The sequence below is a fragment of the Cydia pomonella genome, chromosome 11 (assembly GCF_033807575.1).
Source record: "Cydia pomonella isolate Wapato2018A chromosome 11, ilCydPomo1, whole genome shotgun sequence".
NCBI lineage: Eukaryota > Metazoa > Arthropoda > Insecta > Lepidoptera > Tortricidae > Cydia > Cydia pomonella.
The window spans coordinates 12,322,477-12,337,002 of NC_084713.1; the positions used below are offsets into that span (position 1 = coordinate 12,322,477).

Sequence of the window (14,526 nt, forward strand, 5' to 3'; positions counted from 1 at the left end):
CTACTAAACTAAATTTGCATTATAAAATAAAATGAATTTTGTTATGTACATTATAAGTTTACACTGTTATTATTATTTCTTCAATTATACATCGATTTATTTAAATTAGGAAACTATGTCTATAACGAAATCAATTTGTAGCTATTAATAGCTAAGTTGCTCATATGTTTATTTTAAGACTGTTTGTTTCTCAATAAAAAAAATGGATTTTAAAAGTTGTTGCTATTGCATTTTATTTGCACTGTCAAAATCTAAAGAACTTCACAAGGATGTTTAAGATGTTACCTGTACCTAGACAATTTCTTCACAACGCTTTCCTTCACCGAGAAGCAACCGGGAAGAGCTATGATAGCAAGGATATGGTACTGGTAGAATAAATTAGTGAATACATTGATCTCAAATACAAACAGGTACTTATGTACTAGGAAGTAACTGCTTATCAAGTTATCAAACAAACTTGCCTTTCGGAAACCCGAAAGCGCCAGTTCTATAGGCACAATCCTGAAATCGTAAGAGTAAAATAAAATATATTCGAAGAATGAAATACGATAACGATAAGTTCTGGTTTAGATAAGTTCTCATTTAGAGATCGTTTGTATTTCATATAATTGACAGGAGCAGCTCGATTCGGGCAACCAATATCACTTTGACGTTCGTGTCGTCAGTGATCTCGTAAACTTTGCTTTAATTTTTATATACCTACCTATTTTGAATTTAAAATCACTATGTTAACTGTAAAATGTATAATCAAATTGAGAACCTCCTCCTTTTGGAATTATGAAGTCGAAAAATAAATCTTATTACGGACACCAATTAAACAGGAAAATCTTTGATGGCTTAAAGCATTCCCATTCCTTTAAGTATTATTAAATGGATGGTGACCTGACAACGTTTGTGAAAAAATGGTTTTCAAAAAAGGCTGTAAATGTCACCTTTTTGCACAAGGATCTTTGTTAGATCATTATAAATTAACTTATGCTTGAGAGGTGACTTATTTTTTTGTGAAAAAAAATATTTTTTCAAATAAACAGGGTGTAAATTATGTCACCTTTTTGCATAGGGATTAATTAGCCTTTGTTATCTCATTGTAAATTAACTCATGCTTGAGAGGTGACTTTTGTCTAGAATTAGTAAGTTTATATACTGAGGATTGTGAGTATGATGTTTTTATAATTTATTTAAAAGTGGCTTGATAATTTATAAAACGGAATTTAATAGTTGTAACTCGTAGATGATATTTACTTTAATACATTTTTGAGAGTTATCTGTGGGATGATAGCTGCTTCAGTCATATATTTAACGCCCGCTCTAAGTTTGACCAAGGCCATGACATGCAAATGTGTTAGCAATCTGAACAATTTAATTACAGCCCATAACCGATGCCCCAACAGCTGGATATCAAACAGTTTGGCTCCAACAATACGGGCTGTAAGCCAGAGAGCCAGGTTCTAGAATATCTAAGTATATAGTCGCAGTAAATAGCCGCGAATTATAACATATAAGTTTTTTTATACTACATCGGTGGCAAACAAGCATACGGCCCGCCTGATGGTAAGCAGTCTCCGTAGCCTATGTACGCCTGCAGCTCCAGGGGAGTTACATGCGCGTTGCCGACCCCAACACCCCTCCCTCCCCTCGTTGAGCTCTGGCAACTACTACGTAATAATATCAACCAACAAAACTTAGAATAAGGGAAGCACTAAGCAGTTAGAAATATCTAAAGTAATTAATTATGACATATTTATTATTTAAGTTAATGTAAGCCTGCTGCTGTCCTTGAGACAGTTAATTAATAAATCTCCATTCTAACTTTCCTGGTAAAGAACGAAGATTATTTCCCAAATACTCGTACAATGCGAACAAGGCTGTACCCAGCAATGGATAGTATAATAAATAGGTTGGTGATTATAATTAAATCACCATAAAAGAATTATCGTGTTTTTTTAACATCGCTTATACACACAATATAATATTATATTTCGGCGTACTCGGTACAATTTTGAAAATATTATTTGTCATTTTCTGAAGAAAAACTCACAAAAAAGTTCACGGCATTGTGTTGACGTAATTTAAATATTTTTGGGCTCAAAATAGGAACGTATTTTTTAATGTAGTTACCTATCCACTAAATCGTATTGAAACAGTAAGACAACAAATACTTGTTTATTGTGCCCGCAGCTTTACAAAGGGTCGAGTTCTAGAGCTTTGTCCTTAAAATCAGTAAGTATAACGCTGAGAACTATTACTCATTGCGTTTAGAGGGTTTGTTTCTACTGTTAAAAAAAAGCGACAATCACTGCATCACCTTTTGTATTATTTTAAATTAGTACCTGAATTCAAAGGTGTATGTGAAGTCCCCAACCCGCATTGGGCCAGCGTGGGACTATATAAGTAATACTCTTACACGCATGAGAGGAGGCCTGTGTCCAGCAGTGAAACGAATGTAAGCTGAAATATTACTTTCAGTTCTAAATAGTGGCTTAGCCAAAACAATGGGCACCTAAATCCCAGTCCAAACTGTGCAACCTACGCGACAAGGCAAATTCTCCGTCAAAAACAATAACAGCCGATAATCTGTCATTTGTTAATAAAGTTCATATGACCAGCGGTGGCAGCATGGTTCCATTTTTATCACTTGTCAATATGCCCGTCACTTTCGCGCGTACATACTTGTTAGAACGTGACAGGCAGAGTGACAAATGATAAAGAGCCGACCATCTTAGCTCTACTGAGGTGGCAGCATGGTTCCATTTTTATCACTTGTCACTATGCCCGTCACTTTCGCGCTTACATACTTGTTAGAACGTGACAGGCATGGTGACAAATGATAAGGAGCCGACCATCTTAGCCCTACAGTTGAGGGTACATGAGTTTTACACGGCCTTAAACACTGGCGACTGCGTCGACTCAAACACAGTGTATCTCGCTTGCATCAATGTCAGTACGAGCATTGTGAGTTAAGGCGCTACGCGCCGTTTTTGTCAAAAATCGGTTACATTCTAGAGACTATTTCTTCTAAATGGGTCAACAAATAATTATGGAAAAAATATATATGAATGTTTATTTTATGTACAACAGTTGCAAAATTTGCCTTTTTTCCTAAAATTTATAGTTTCACCGTAAAAAAAATAATACGACAGGCCATTTTGCGACTAACTTTGCTTATTTCTACTAAACGGCTTAATCGATTAAATAATTAATTATTATCCTTTTTAGAGGATATATCTTCTTAACTATATATAAATTTACGTTTTGTGCACAACATTTCTAACGTTTGACTTTTTTCCTGGGACTTATAGTTTCTTCATAAAAGAAACATTACGACAGGCCGTTTAACGACTAACTTTGCTTATTTCTACTAAAAGGAGTATTCGATTAAAGTTATTTTTAAACTAAAATAAATGTTTCAACAGGTACTACAGATGAATAAAATATTCCATTATATGAATAAAACATTTTTTAAGAAATCTAACAAATTCCAACATTTCGTGGGTATGTAGCTCGAAAAAAGCGTGGCCGGCAGTCGTGTGCTAGCTTTGAGACGAGGAGGCTTTGTCGCTCGTCGCTCCATGCCTTCCATCGTTACGTGTATTTGAAGTATGCCACAAAATTACAAATAATTCGTGGTATACCCTACTGCGAGGATATTACGGTATTTTTTGTGGTTCTTGAATTTACATATATTGATTTTAGTTCCTGCTCCATACATTGTTCTTGAAAAAACAATCATAACGACTCTTTTCAAGCCAAATCGTTAGAAATTTATAGTTTAGATAAAAATGATGGAAAAGACACGTCCATACCAAAATTGTAACATTTATAATCAAGCAGGCAAGTAAGAGGCACACGTAATAACCTAAATAATACATATAAAATAAACTGTCCCTGTATATTGTATATGATGTCTAAAATAAAAGTAGGTATATTCAAAAAGTAATACATAGTAAGTATAGTAACCCTTTCAGTTAGTTCGGGGGTCTACAAGGTACGTTGGGGGGGGGGGGGGGGGGGGCGCAAACTAGGTACCTGCCCAGGGCGCCGTTTCCTCTAGTTACGCCCCTGCAGTTTACAGGCAAAAACGAAGTCTAGCTCCTAAAACTCTTACATCGTTTTAGATTTAGGTAGTTATTTTCGGAATTGTGTGGTACATTCGGAGACATTCCGAATTATAAGTAGGTTATTTTTCTACTTATTCCGTAAATAAATACTTGTGTCTCCGACGGTAACTAATAGTTCGAAACCAATTATAGTTCGTGTCATCTACGATGATGCGCAGATTTATTAAATTTAACCATTAATAACATGATATTATTATGATTTATTTGTAGTTTTACATGTATGTAAAATTTATAATTGTTGGTGCAATAAAGAATATTTAGGTACTTACTTACTTATTTTATTACGAGTCAAACACGCATCTTCGTGAATGACACGATCTATATTTTTTTTATTTATCAAACAACTACCTACTCAAAAAATAATTTTAGTCTCCTGCCCGCGTAGCCAACATGCATATCGTTCACGCTCCGTGGCGAACGAAACGCAATTGTCACAGTCGCACTAATATGGAAGAGTGATAGAGAGAGATTACTACGCTACGCTACGGAGCGTTAACGATTGTAACGTTGGCTACGCGGGCTGTTCTTCTTCCTCGCGTTGTCCCGGCATTTTGCCACGGCTCATGGGAGCCGGGGGTCCGATTGACAACTAATCCCAAGATTTGACGTAGGCACTAGTTTTTACGAAAGCGACTGCCATCTGACCTTCCAACCCAAAGGGTAAACTAGGCTAATAGGTAAAAATTCTAAAAATAGAATACTTAGTTTATAAGTTAACTATGGCATTATTTAGAAACACTGCAAGTCTCGAGTCTCAATTCAATACCGAATATTCAATTTTTAAATTTTTCGTGTTATGGCTCCATCAAGGTGTTGATGATTCTAAAGTCTGACCAGTAATATTGGTTGGGCTTTCCCAATGTCGAGGTTGGATAAGACACGGTTAGTATATGAATCTTATCATCGTATCACGATCATAGACAGTGATTGGTGGAACCTAATATTAATGGTTGTTTTAATCTGTCAGTTTGATATATAATTTTGTAAGAAAGCAATACAACATAATTAACTAATTGAGGCTTGTAAAGTTGTATACGCATATGAGGGTATATTTTTATTATAATATACGATCTTTCCCAAATATCATGTATTCATATCAAACAACAAAACGTCTGCAAAAGATGATACACAAATACGAGTATAGCGCCAGCCGCGCGCCTCTGCGCTGAATTTCTTTCTTTTCTTTTTTTTTGAATTTTTTTCTTTGAACGTCGTTGCGTGCGATCGACATGAGAAGGACAGCGCGGGAGCAGAGCGCTTGGCTCCGCTCCGAGGCCCCGAACGCTCGGCTCGGCTCGAAGGACATTTCGGCGAGGATCGTCTTAATTTACGCAGTTGTTAGTGAATATGTCAGTGTTAAGCTCGTGGTAAGGATACAGATCACCCTTTTTTACGTATCGGGTCACATCTCGTTCCTGTCGTCGCTCAAGATAACGCAATCCACAAAGAAAGATAAAACTTCCTTCAGCCTCAAATTCAATTTTACATACCTGCGAGTAATAATACTACAAATTAGTTAATGACATGGTAACATTAATAATAGAACCATCAATCATTCCAGGAAGGATTTAATTAACCTACTTTATGTAAATAATCAATTAGTCGTAATTGAAAACCGAAACCGATCAAAAGAGATTTAAAACTTTAATACAATTAAAAACTTCGAGGGTGTGCCCCAATGCCAATGTGACAATCGCTATTCGCTTAACCCAATCGAATAATAAAAAAATGTTTGACACATTTTGTATTTCAGTGTGTTCTCGCTTTTATCGCCTATAGGGATACTCATGTCTAGGCACAATATAGCATAAGTCACGAGTTTATTTAAGAATGTTCCATTTAAAATTTATGTTGAAATGATGGGTTGAAATTGATGTTAAAACATTTACAATACCAATCCATTTCAAGCTGATAGAGACGCAGGAAATCCAAGAATCCAATTTTCTTGCCGCCTTTGCCGGAGCAAAATCTCGTACGCTCGGACATTGTAGCCTTTTAGGTTTCATTTGAGTATTCTAAACTCAAATTTTATGGGCTTTTAATCGGATTTTTGGGCGGCACGCAGTTTTTTTGAATAAGCTTAAATAGGGAGTTAAAATCAATAACATTTCGCTCTAAATGCGTAATACCTGCTATATCTGTTTAGTCGAGGGAAAATATTTCAACCAATATTGCGAAACTATCATTGCATTGTGGTTTTCCACTGCCAAAATTTAAAAATTTGATAACCTTCCCAATAATTAACTCTATTGTAACATATTGTAAGCTTGGAAGTAAAGTAAGGAAGTATATTTTTTAAAGCATAGTGTAGAGTGTACATACGTAGTGCGAATTTACAACATATTTATAAATACTAGTTAATTAGGTATATACTTAGTTTAGTATTAGTAATAATTAGTTTAGTTTATATTTATTTTTAAGTTTAGATACATTTAGGTTTAGTGATTAATTTTAGTTTTTAATTAGATTTATGTTTAGAAAGAAATTAGTTTTTAATTAGATTTATGTTTAGAAAAATTTTAGCATCAGAAATATCGAAAAAAATCCATCAGGGCTGCTTGAAATAATACCACGAACATAAAATACGTCTTTTTGGTGTCCTTAATCCAATTGTTTTCGCCTAATGATGCTCGCAAGTGGAATCGGGCCACACTGGCTGGAATGAACCATACACGTAAATGTAGCCAATACTTAGATAACAATATAGCTTCATTACAATCCATTTCGTTGACTATTTTCTGATCTTTATAATCAGTTCTATTTTCCCTCAAATAATTTTTCGAGTAAGTATGAGTTGCTTGGCAATTATAAACTCAAATAAATGTCATATACTAAGAAAACGAGTGGCTCAGGCACCTGCCGCGATAGCAGAGGATGCTGGTTCGATTCCAGCCTGGGGCACTGGAGGCCTTGGTCACTTTTTCTTAGTATATGACATTTATTTCAGTTTATAATTTATATAGTAGTGTTTCTATTTCAAATAAAAACAAATTAAAATATTTTCTGAAAATAATTTAATTTGTTCTAATACTTCAAATGGTAATTTGTACCTATGTTTATGGTGAGCTTTTATCTATAATAGGTACGTGACACCGAGATAATGATAGTGACTGCTTCTTTCAATCTCGCGGTTTTCAAAAGTGATGCTCATTTTATCACGTGGATAATGCCATCCATCATACGCCCGCTAGAAGAATCATTTTATCTACACACATATCATAGACCCTCTATGACGCCTTCAAAATCCGTAAATAATAGTCAACATTAACATAAACTGTTTTGTTACAACAAATTTCTTATCTGTGAAAATGTTGTATTTGCTTTTTTACTATATCAAAATCGATTTGGTAATGACATTCAACTTTCAATTTTAGAAATAAAGGAATTCGATTTGACCTCTATTCTAATATCACTGGAGATGACGTTTTATTCGACATAAAATGTCAATTGCATACCATTTTGACAAATCACGTATGTTAGTTGGTATCGAATGATACGGAAATCGGCCCCCGTATAGTGTTTGTCTCCGAATACATTGAGGTATAGTACTGGAGCCGGCCTCTGTAAAAAAATATTTCCGCATCTCAATGAAGTGCCGGCACTTCATTGCGTTTAGTACGTCTCCGACTACTAGCGAGATGCCACGGATGTAACGAAAATTAAAAAGAGTAAATAAAATTAAAAATGCCTTTGTGCGTTATGAAAATGTGTTCACTATCAAGAAACACAATAAAAGCAATATAATAACAATCTACTGCGAAAAAACTCTATTTAGATTATTTTGAAACGTCACTTTAAACACTCGCGGTGGTACGCCATTTTCTTTGTTCTAATGATTACCTACTCGTACCTTATTGTTTGCAGAACATATACACAATAATGATATATTACTCTTTATCTCGTAATTTTTTGTATTGTTTTTGTAATATTTAAACAGTATATTATACTATAAGCGCGATATGATCAAAATTGTTACGAGTACGAGAGTCAAATATAGAGAGTTTAATGACTATTTTTATAAATTTTAATGTCGTCCGTGTCACATATGTAGAACAATTTCAATACACTAGTAAGGAAATAAATATATTTTATCTAAATTCTTACAGTGCGTATGTAGGCAGAAAATGAACAGTTGTCATAAAAGTTTCACCTCTGGCTGGCTACGCTTATTCTTTAGCTTAGTGGCAGACGTTAAACGCCAAAAATGGCGGACATACGTTTACGGCCATCTGTTTTCGATAGCCTATCTAGTACATTTATGTCAGTGACTACGGATGCATGACATGCGTGAAAAAGTCTTCATTTACTGCCATTTAGCGGACAGTTTATCTTTGAATTAGTTTTAAGTATAAAATTAATTTGTTTTGTTGTTGTGTTTAAACAAACTATAGAACAAGTTTCGTGTAAAATGAGCGATAAAGATATTTCGAAGACGCCACCACATATCCGCCAAGAGAGCAACGTTGACTGTAACATGTGGTTAGTGAATATATCACAGGAAGTTTAAAATATATGTGAAGATAAAATAGTGTATGTAACGCTACATAATTAGGCATTAAAATACTCATGTGTTCCTTCTAAGAAACTCACTTCGTTCATTTCTTATACCCACACTCGAATTTTAATGTGGTTCATTATATAGCAGTCACATAAGTTACTATTGGGTCATATTACTTTTTACGGCAGGTTTTTGTTTCCAGAAAAAATATTTGATTTTTATTTTATATTCGTAAATAATGTATTTTTTAAAATGGTATATCAACATAAAGCACACATTAATGCTGCACTACAGATGCCGTGCAACCAAAATACAACAAATTTTATGTTTTTTATATATTTTTTAAGTAACAATGTTGTCATTATGAGTACTACGGTACTGGGACGGTAACATAGTTGTATAGTTGCATGCTCCAGGCTAGAAATTCTAAAAAAAAAACCAATGCCTATTCTGTGCTTATCATATTTTGTAGCTAGTGTCAGTTAAAACGCATTAAGAATTTTAAAATTTCAAGACTGTTTGAAACTGTAAAAACCTGCAGTAAAAAGTAGAATGACCCTATTACGAACTAATTAAGAGCCTGCTACATTTTGAAATCGTTTAAAAATTAACTGTTGTTTTAATGCAGATGTCCATTAAATTCACTTGCAAATCTTCTATTTAGTAAGAAGGTATACCTATTTCAAATATTTTTAAATTTTGGTCCATAAAGAGTCACCTCTTTCTTTTTTAACTTAGTATAGTCAGCTTAATATACTTAAATTAGGCAATAAAATAATTAATAATTCATTTTAGCAAAAGCTCTATGTTAGCTACTTGTTCTAAGTATTAATGTTGCTATTTTTTCCTACGAAATCGATTATACTTATAATGATCGTTACAATTTAAAATTAAAAACCAAATTTTATATGTTTATGTTTAAAAAAAGATTTTGGGTTATACAAGGGTCAAAAGTGGCTCCAAATAATTCGTGTAATATAAGTATATAGCACACGGTCGCTGCGTCTCTTCTTTTCTTTTGAACTTGGCCTGACACGCGGCAAATGACTGATGAAATATCGAATTATTTGTAAAAAAAAGTCCGTATAGGAAATTGGTTTATTATAACGAAAGAGAGTGAAATTTACTCACCTTGCACAATCTTAACTTTATTTAATTTTCTACAAGAACCAAGTAATTTCTTAAACACTACACAATAAACTGTAAAGACACTAACACTATTAAGTTTTCTAAAACGACTCAAACTACTTGAGGAAAAATTTAAGAAGTTTTTTATTAAACCGGAATATTCTGAAATGTGTCCACTGCCCGAACACTGCGTGTTCACGAACGTTACGCGATCGTAGAGTTTCGAATTCGTACCGATTGAGTGGGTGTCCCTGTCCGTACCGAACCGCGCCAGCGGAGGCTTACGAGTCCACTGAATCTTAACCGATGTTAGAGTTCCCAGAGCGCAGGCGTGAGTGCCGATGCCGCTTCAAAATGCTGCATATGCTTAAAAATGTTTTTTAGTATTGAAATCAAATGATTGTACTTTTTAATTGAGGTTTCTTTTGTATTATTTCGTGGTAAAACTTAAGCTGCAATTTTGATGAGCATTAAGTGTCTATATTCTCTGGTTTTAGAGATTTGAATTCATTTTATTTATGGAATCGTAAGTACAATGTTTTTGTATCCTTGTCTTAATATCTTAGTCATGTTTAGTTTAAAAATCTAGTGAACATTTAAATAATTTGGTTGATAGAATTCGTATTTGATTAAATTAGCTATGCGCGAAAGAACAAATTAAATAAAGTCCTCATAATTCTGAGAATTATGATTGGGGGAATTTCTCGATCGGATAACATAAACACGCATGGCCTCACAATTTAGTCGAAACTTAGTCAATTTGTCAAGGTTTTTTTTTGGTGGCCCTTGATGGGCCCAGCGGCGACACGACCTTGAAATGAGCCTCGAATAGTTCCGCTATTTTAATGTAATGTTTCTATGTTAATGAGAAAAAGCTCTTTTCACCTGTAGATACAGGTAACGACCATACACGTACGGTATAAGATTTGGACAAAAATACCCATTTCCTCGTTATTCACTTCCTAAATATCACAAAACCTACTTTTAAGTGGGGATCTAATACCGGTAGGTATACTCTGTTGTTTATTTATATTTTTGAATTTCACTTAGGTAATCTGATAATTCACTGTCCTTACCTAAATACGATTCTAAAATATCAAAGAAATATTTCGAATGCTACGTGATATTTTGGTTTATAGTTATACCGGTAACGATCCTTGCTTTTAAGTGACCTTTATTCTCACGAGCAATTTCATGTTTACCTACGAAAAACTCTGCTGTAAAACTAAATCACCATATAAAATAAATATCTTTATTGTAGCATAAAACAGCCGGCTCATACTTTTACCTACCGCACACCATATCCGCCGGCTATTAATACCTTTAGGAAGCATTTGGATTCAATGAAATTTAAATTACTTTATGCCGTGCATGAATTGATTGAGCCAATCGAGATAGCGGGTGGGTTTACATTTAGATATTAATGATAATGAATTTTATTGTTGGAATCTAATTACAAAACGGGGAATGATTGTAGATTTAGATTTATTTATTACACAACATACGATTGCATTACAAATTACATTCATGTCAATTTATATGAATCTATATTATGATTGTCAAAAATAAATTCTAATAATTACTAAAAATAACATAATAATCCAGATAGCAACAATTAATAAATGGAAATTTTCATCTGAAAAGGATCGTCAAGTCAGAATTTATTGAAAAACAAGAATAAAATAAAAATTAAAATAATCAATAAGAAACAAAAACAATGTCAAATATGCAAAAATAAATTATACAGTTATGTCAAAAAATTCACTAATTGAATATGATGGGTTCTCCAGCAAAAAGTTTCTCTATCGACGCTTGAAAATCGTATCGGATGTTTCCGTCCTTATTTCTGCAGGTAATCGCTCATAATAGGTCGGACCGATGACACGCGGGTTCTTTGCTGAAAGTGCCATGCGACGCGACGTGGAACTGTTCGTAATCGACCAGTAGATCTATTTTTTATGCCAGAAATCACAACGCGTTTAAACAAAGATAAGTTATTTCTGACATACATAATAATTACAAACATATTAATGTACTTACATTTATATGTAATATAATATACTTCGTTGATTTAGCTTACCTATTTAAGAATATTATTTATTTGGTGCTAGGAAATTAATTTCTAAATTAAGGCTCATAAAAGTTATGCACCAAAAACCATATCGCTATCCAACACAAGAACTTTATAAAATTAGTGAACAGCTTACAATGAGAAAATTATATATTACAGCGGCGGTATTACGAGTACATAGAACTGTAAAGTTTGATACAACGATCTTATCACGTAGACGTAAAAAATCTGTTATGCCTCCAGTGAACTGTAAATCTAAATTTGGAAGAAGACAATATCAGGCATTATCAATACACCTTTATAATATGATAAACGAAAAAATTAATATCTACTGTTTGCCTTGGTATGAATGTAAAATAGCCCTAATAAATTGGCTTAAAAATATAACATACGACGAAACAGAAATTCTATTAGGATGACGAGTACGATAGTAACTGAAACATACACATACACACACACACACACACACACACACACACACACACACACACACGAATTGTAAGCTAATCACTTCTTTCTTTCTTTTTGAATATAAGCAGAATTTAAAATGTTAATAATTATACATATATTGAAATAGTAATAATAATATTATGTAAGTTATTATTTTCTTTTACTTAAAATAATAGCCGTTTGCACAATGTTAGACTTTATTGCCGTTAACCGTGTACAAATGTACTAGACAAATGTAGAAGAGCGGGGCTTCCTGTCACAGGTATTATACATACTTACTAGGAAGTCCCAACCATGAATGTGTTATGTTGTATACTATTTAACGAAATAAATGCTTTTTGATTTTTTGATTTTTTTGAATATGAAATGAAATGCTCTAAGTCGTTATCACTTGGCAAACCTGCTCCGATAATGCTGATCCGCTGAGCAAAATATTGGCCTGCTCTCTAGTCACCTGAACTGAAGCCTCTAGAGCCGCCGCTTTGCTAACTGGTAAAGGCTCTGTTGATTGTTCAAAAAGTGATGAGGAAGTTGCATTTTATCCAAAAAAAATTTTTTTTTTGTGTCTGTGTGTGTGTGTGTGTTACTAATAATTTGATACAAATTTTGAGTTGTTCCCTTATGCTGGCGGGTAGAATTGACTTTTAAATGATGATTTTGAATGATAAATATTTAATAACGTTCATTTATATTTGATTTTGTTTAATTTTGTTTCATATTTTACAGTGAGTATTTTCCTCGCATTGGTGTGGTGAAAATGTTTGTTTCACTCGTGAACCCTCCAACCCTCGTGCCTTGAAACCCTCGCAACGCTCTAGCTTCCACATTTTGAACCACTCGCTAGGTTCCATTTTAGAATCTTTCGCTTGCTCGGGTGTCAATATTAATCATACGAGCGGATAAACAACAACTTTGCCCTCTTGTAAACCAAGTAACTATTACCTTCCGCTAGCGAAATCCTATTGTAACCCGATCTGAGGTGTGGGCGTGTGCGCAAGATTCGTTAGCAAGTTTGCTTAGAGTTGCCCCAGTTATATTTCTGGTTAGTAAACGGTACGCACTACGCAGCTAGTTGGGAGTGAGTTATCTTTGGTTTCTAAATTGGGTTGAGCCAAGTTTTTCTAGTTAAATTGATATTCTTAGAAACCGGCTGACATGAGAAGTAGCCTATTAAGTATAACTCCCGTCATAACGTGCCAAGACTGTGTCACGTCTGAGCTGCAAGCGGTTCATAATAAGAAAGTGTTATTGCACTGCGAAATTTTATCGTGGGCAAGACAATTTTAGGGCATTTTACCACATCAGATTGCTTCATTGTTCACATCAGTGCAAGACCGTACAAGATAGCGTCGAAGCGGCACGCTGATTTAAAGCATGTCGCTCGCCCTTATGGGTGCGAGTGAGATGAACTGCGACTTGTGTCAAGGTCGTATCATAACTATACATACCACTTTAACAAAATTGGACCAGAAAATACCGTTCCGTCCGTCCGATGCTTGTGAAATGTAATGGTATTAGCTAAGTGCCTGAACAAAGGAAGTATGCATATTAGTAAAGATCACTTTTTCCATGAGATGTTTTACCCCTTTGTAACTAGGAACTTTTTGGAACTGTATGCGTATCAAAAATGACATGAATGTGTTTGTAGTGCTGTTTTTTGAACTGAAACCAACTGGTACAATTTTGCGTTGAAGAATACAATACGTATGATTTGTCTTGCGTCAGAATCATAATTCACTGATTTAAGCACCTTGGCATTTTTATACAGTTTTTTTATTTAACAGCGTTTTGATAAGATAAGAAGAATTTATGAGCACAAAAAAGAAAATAAAACATCATACATAAATTAATAGTTAAAAGAACAGAAAATAGTGCTAGTAGGTCTTCACTCAGCTTGATGCCACGAAGTGAGTTTGATCTTGACTATACGTTTATTATGTATTTTATTCGGTATATAGGTATTATTTTGTTCTAATTCACGCTTTTTAATATTTTTTAACTGACCATTCTACAGAACAACAAATGAAAAAAAAAACTTAATACTCACAAAGAAAAGCTATCATTATACAATAATAAATTTGCTTATTTACTGATAACGGATGATGAGGTTTTCTCGCAGCCTACAATCGGTATTGGATATGGTCACATCACTATAGCGCGGCAAGGACTGAATGATGAGCATGGCGCAATGGCGGCCGTAGTGGAGTTTCCCAAGTTATGTCTGTTTTTATTGTATTAAATCCTTTATTTGATGATGAGTG

The 14,526-nt window shown here is 34.1% G+C and overlaps 1 protein-coding gene across 1 annotated transcript in view; it reads right to left on the reverse strand.

Moving 5' to 3' along the window:
• The window catches only part of LOC133522862 (alkaline phosphatase-like), a 181,653-nt gene extending 170,934 nt beyond the window's left edge, over positions 1 to 10,719 (reverse strand). Inside the window, exon 1 of the mRNA XM_061858325.1 lies at positions 9,748 to 10,719. The gene's annotated coding sequence lies outside the window, so the exon portion shown is untranslated. The remainder of the gene's footprint in view (positions 1 to 9,747) is intronic.
• Positions 10,720 to 14,526: the final 3,807 nt, after the last annotated feature.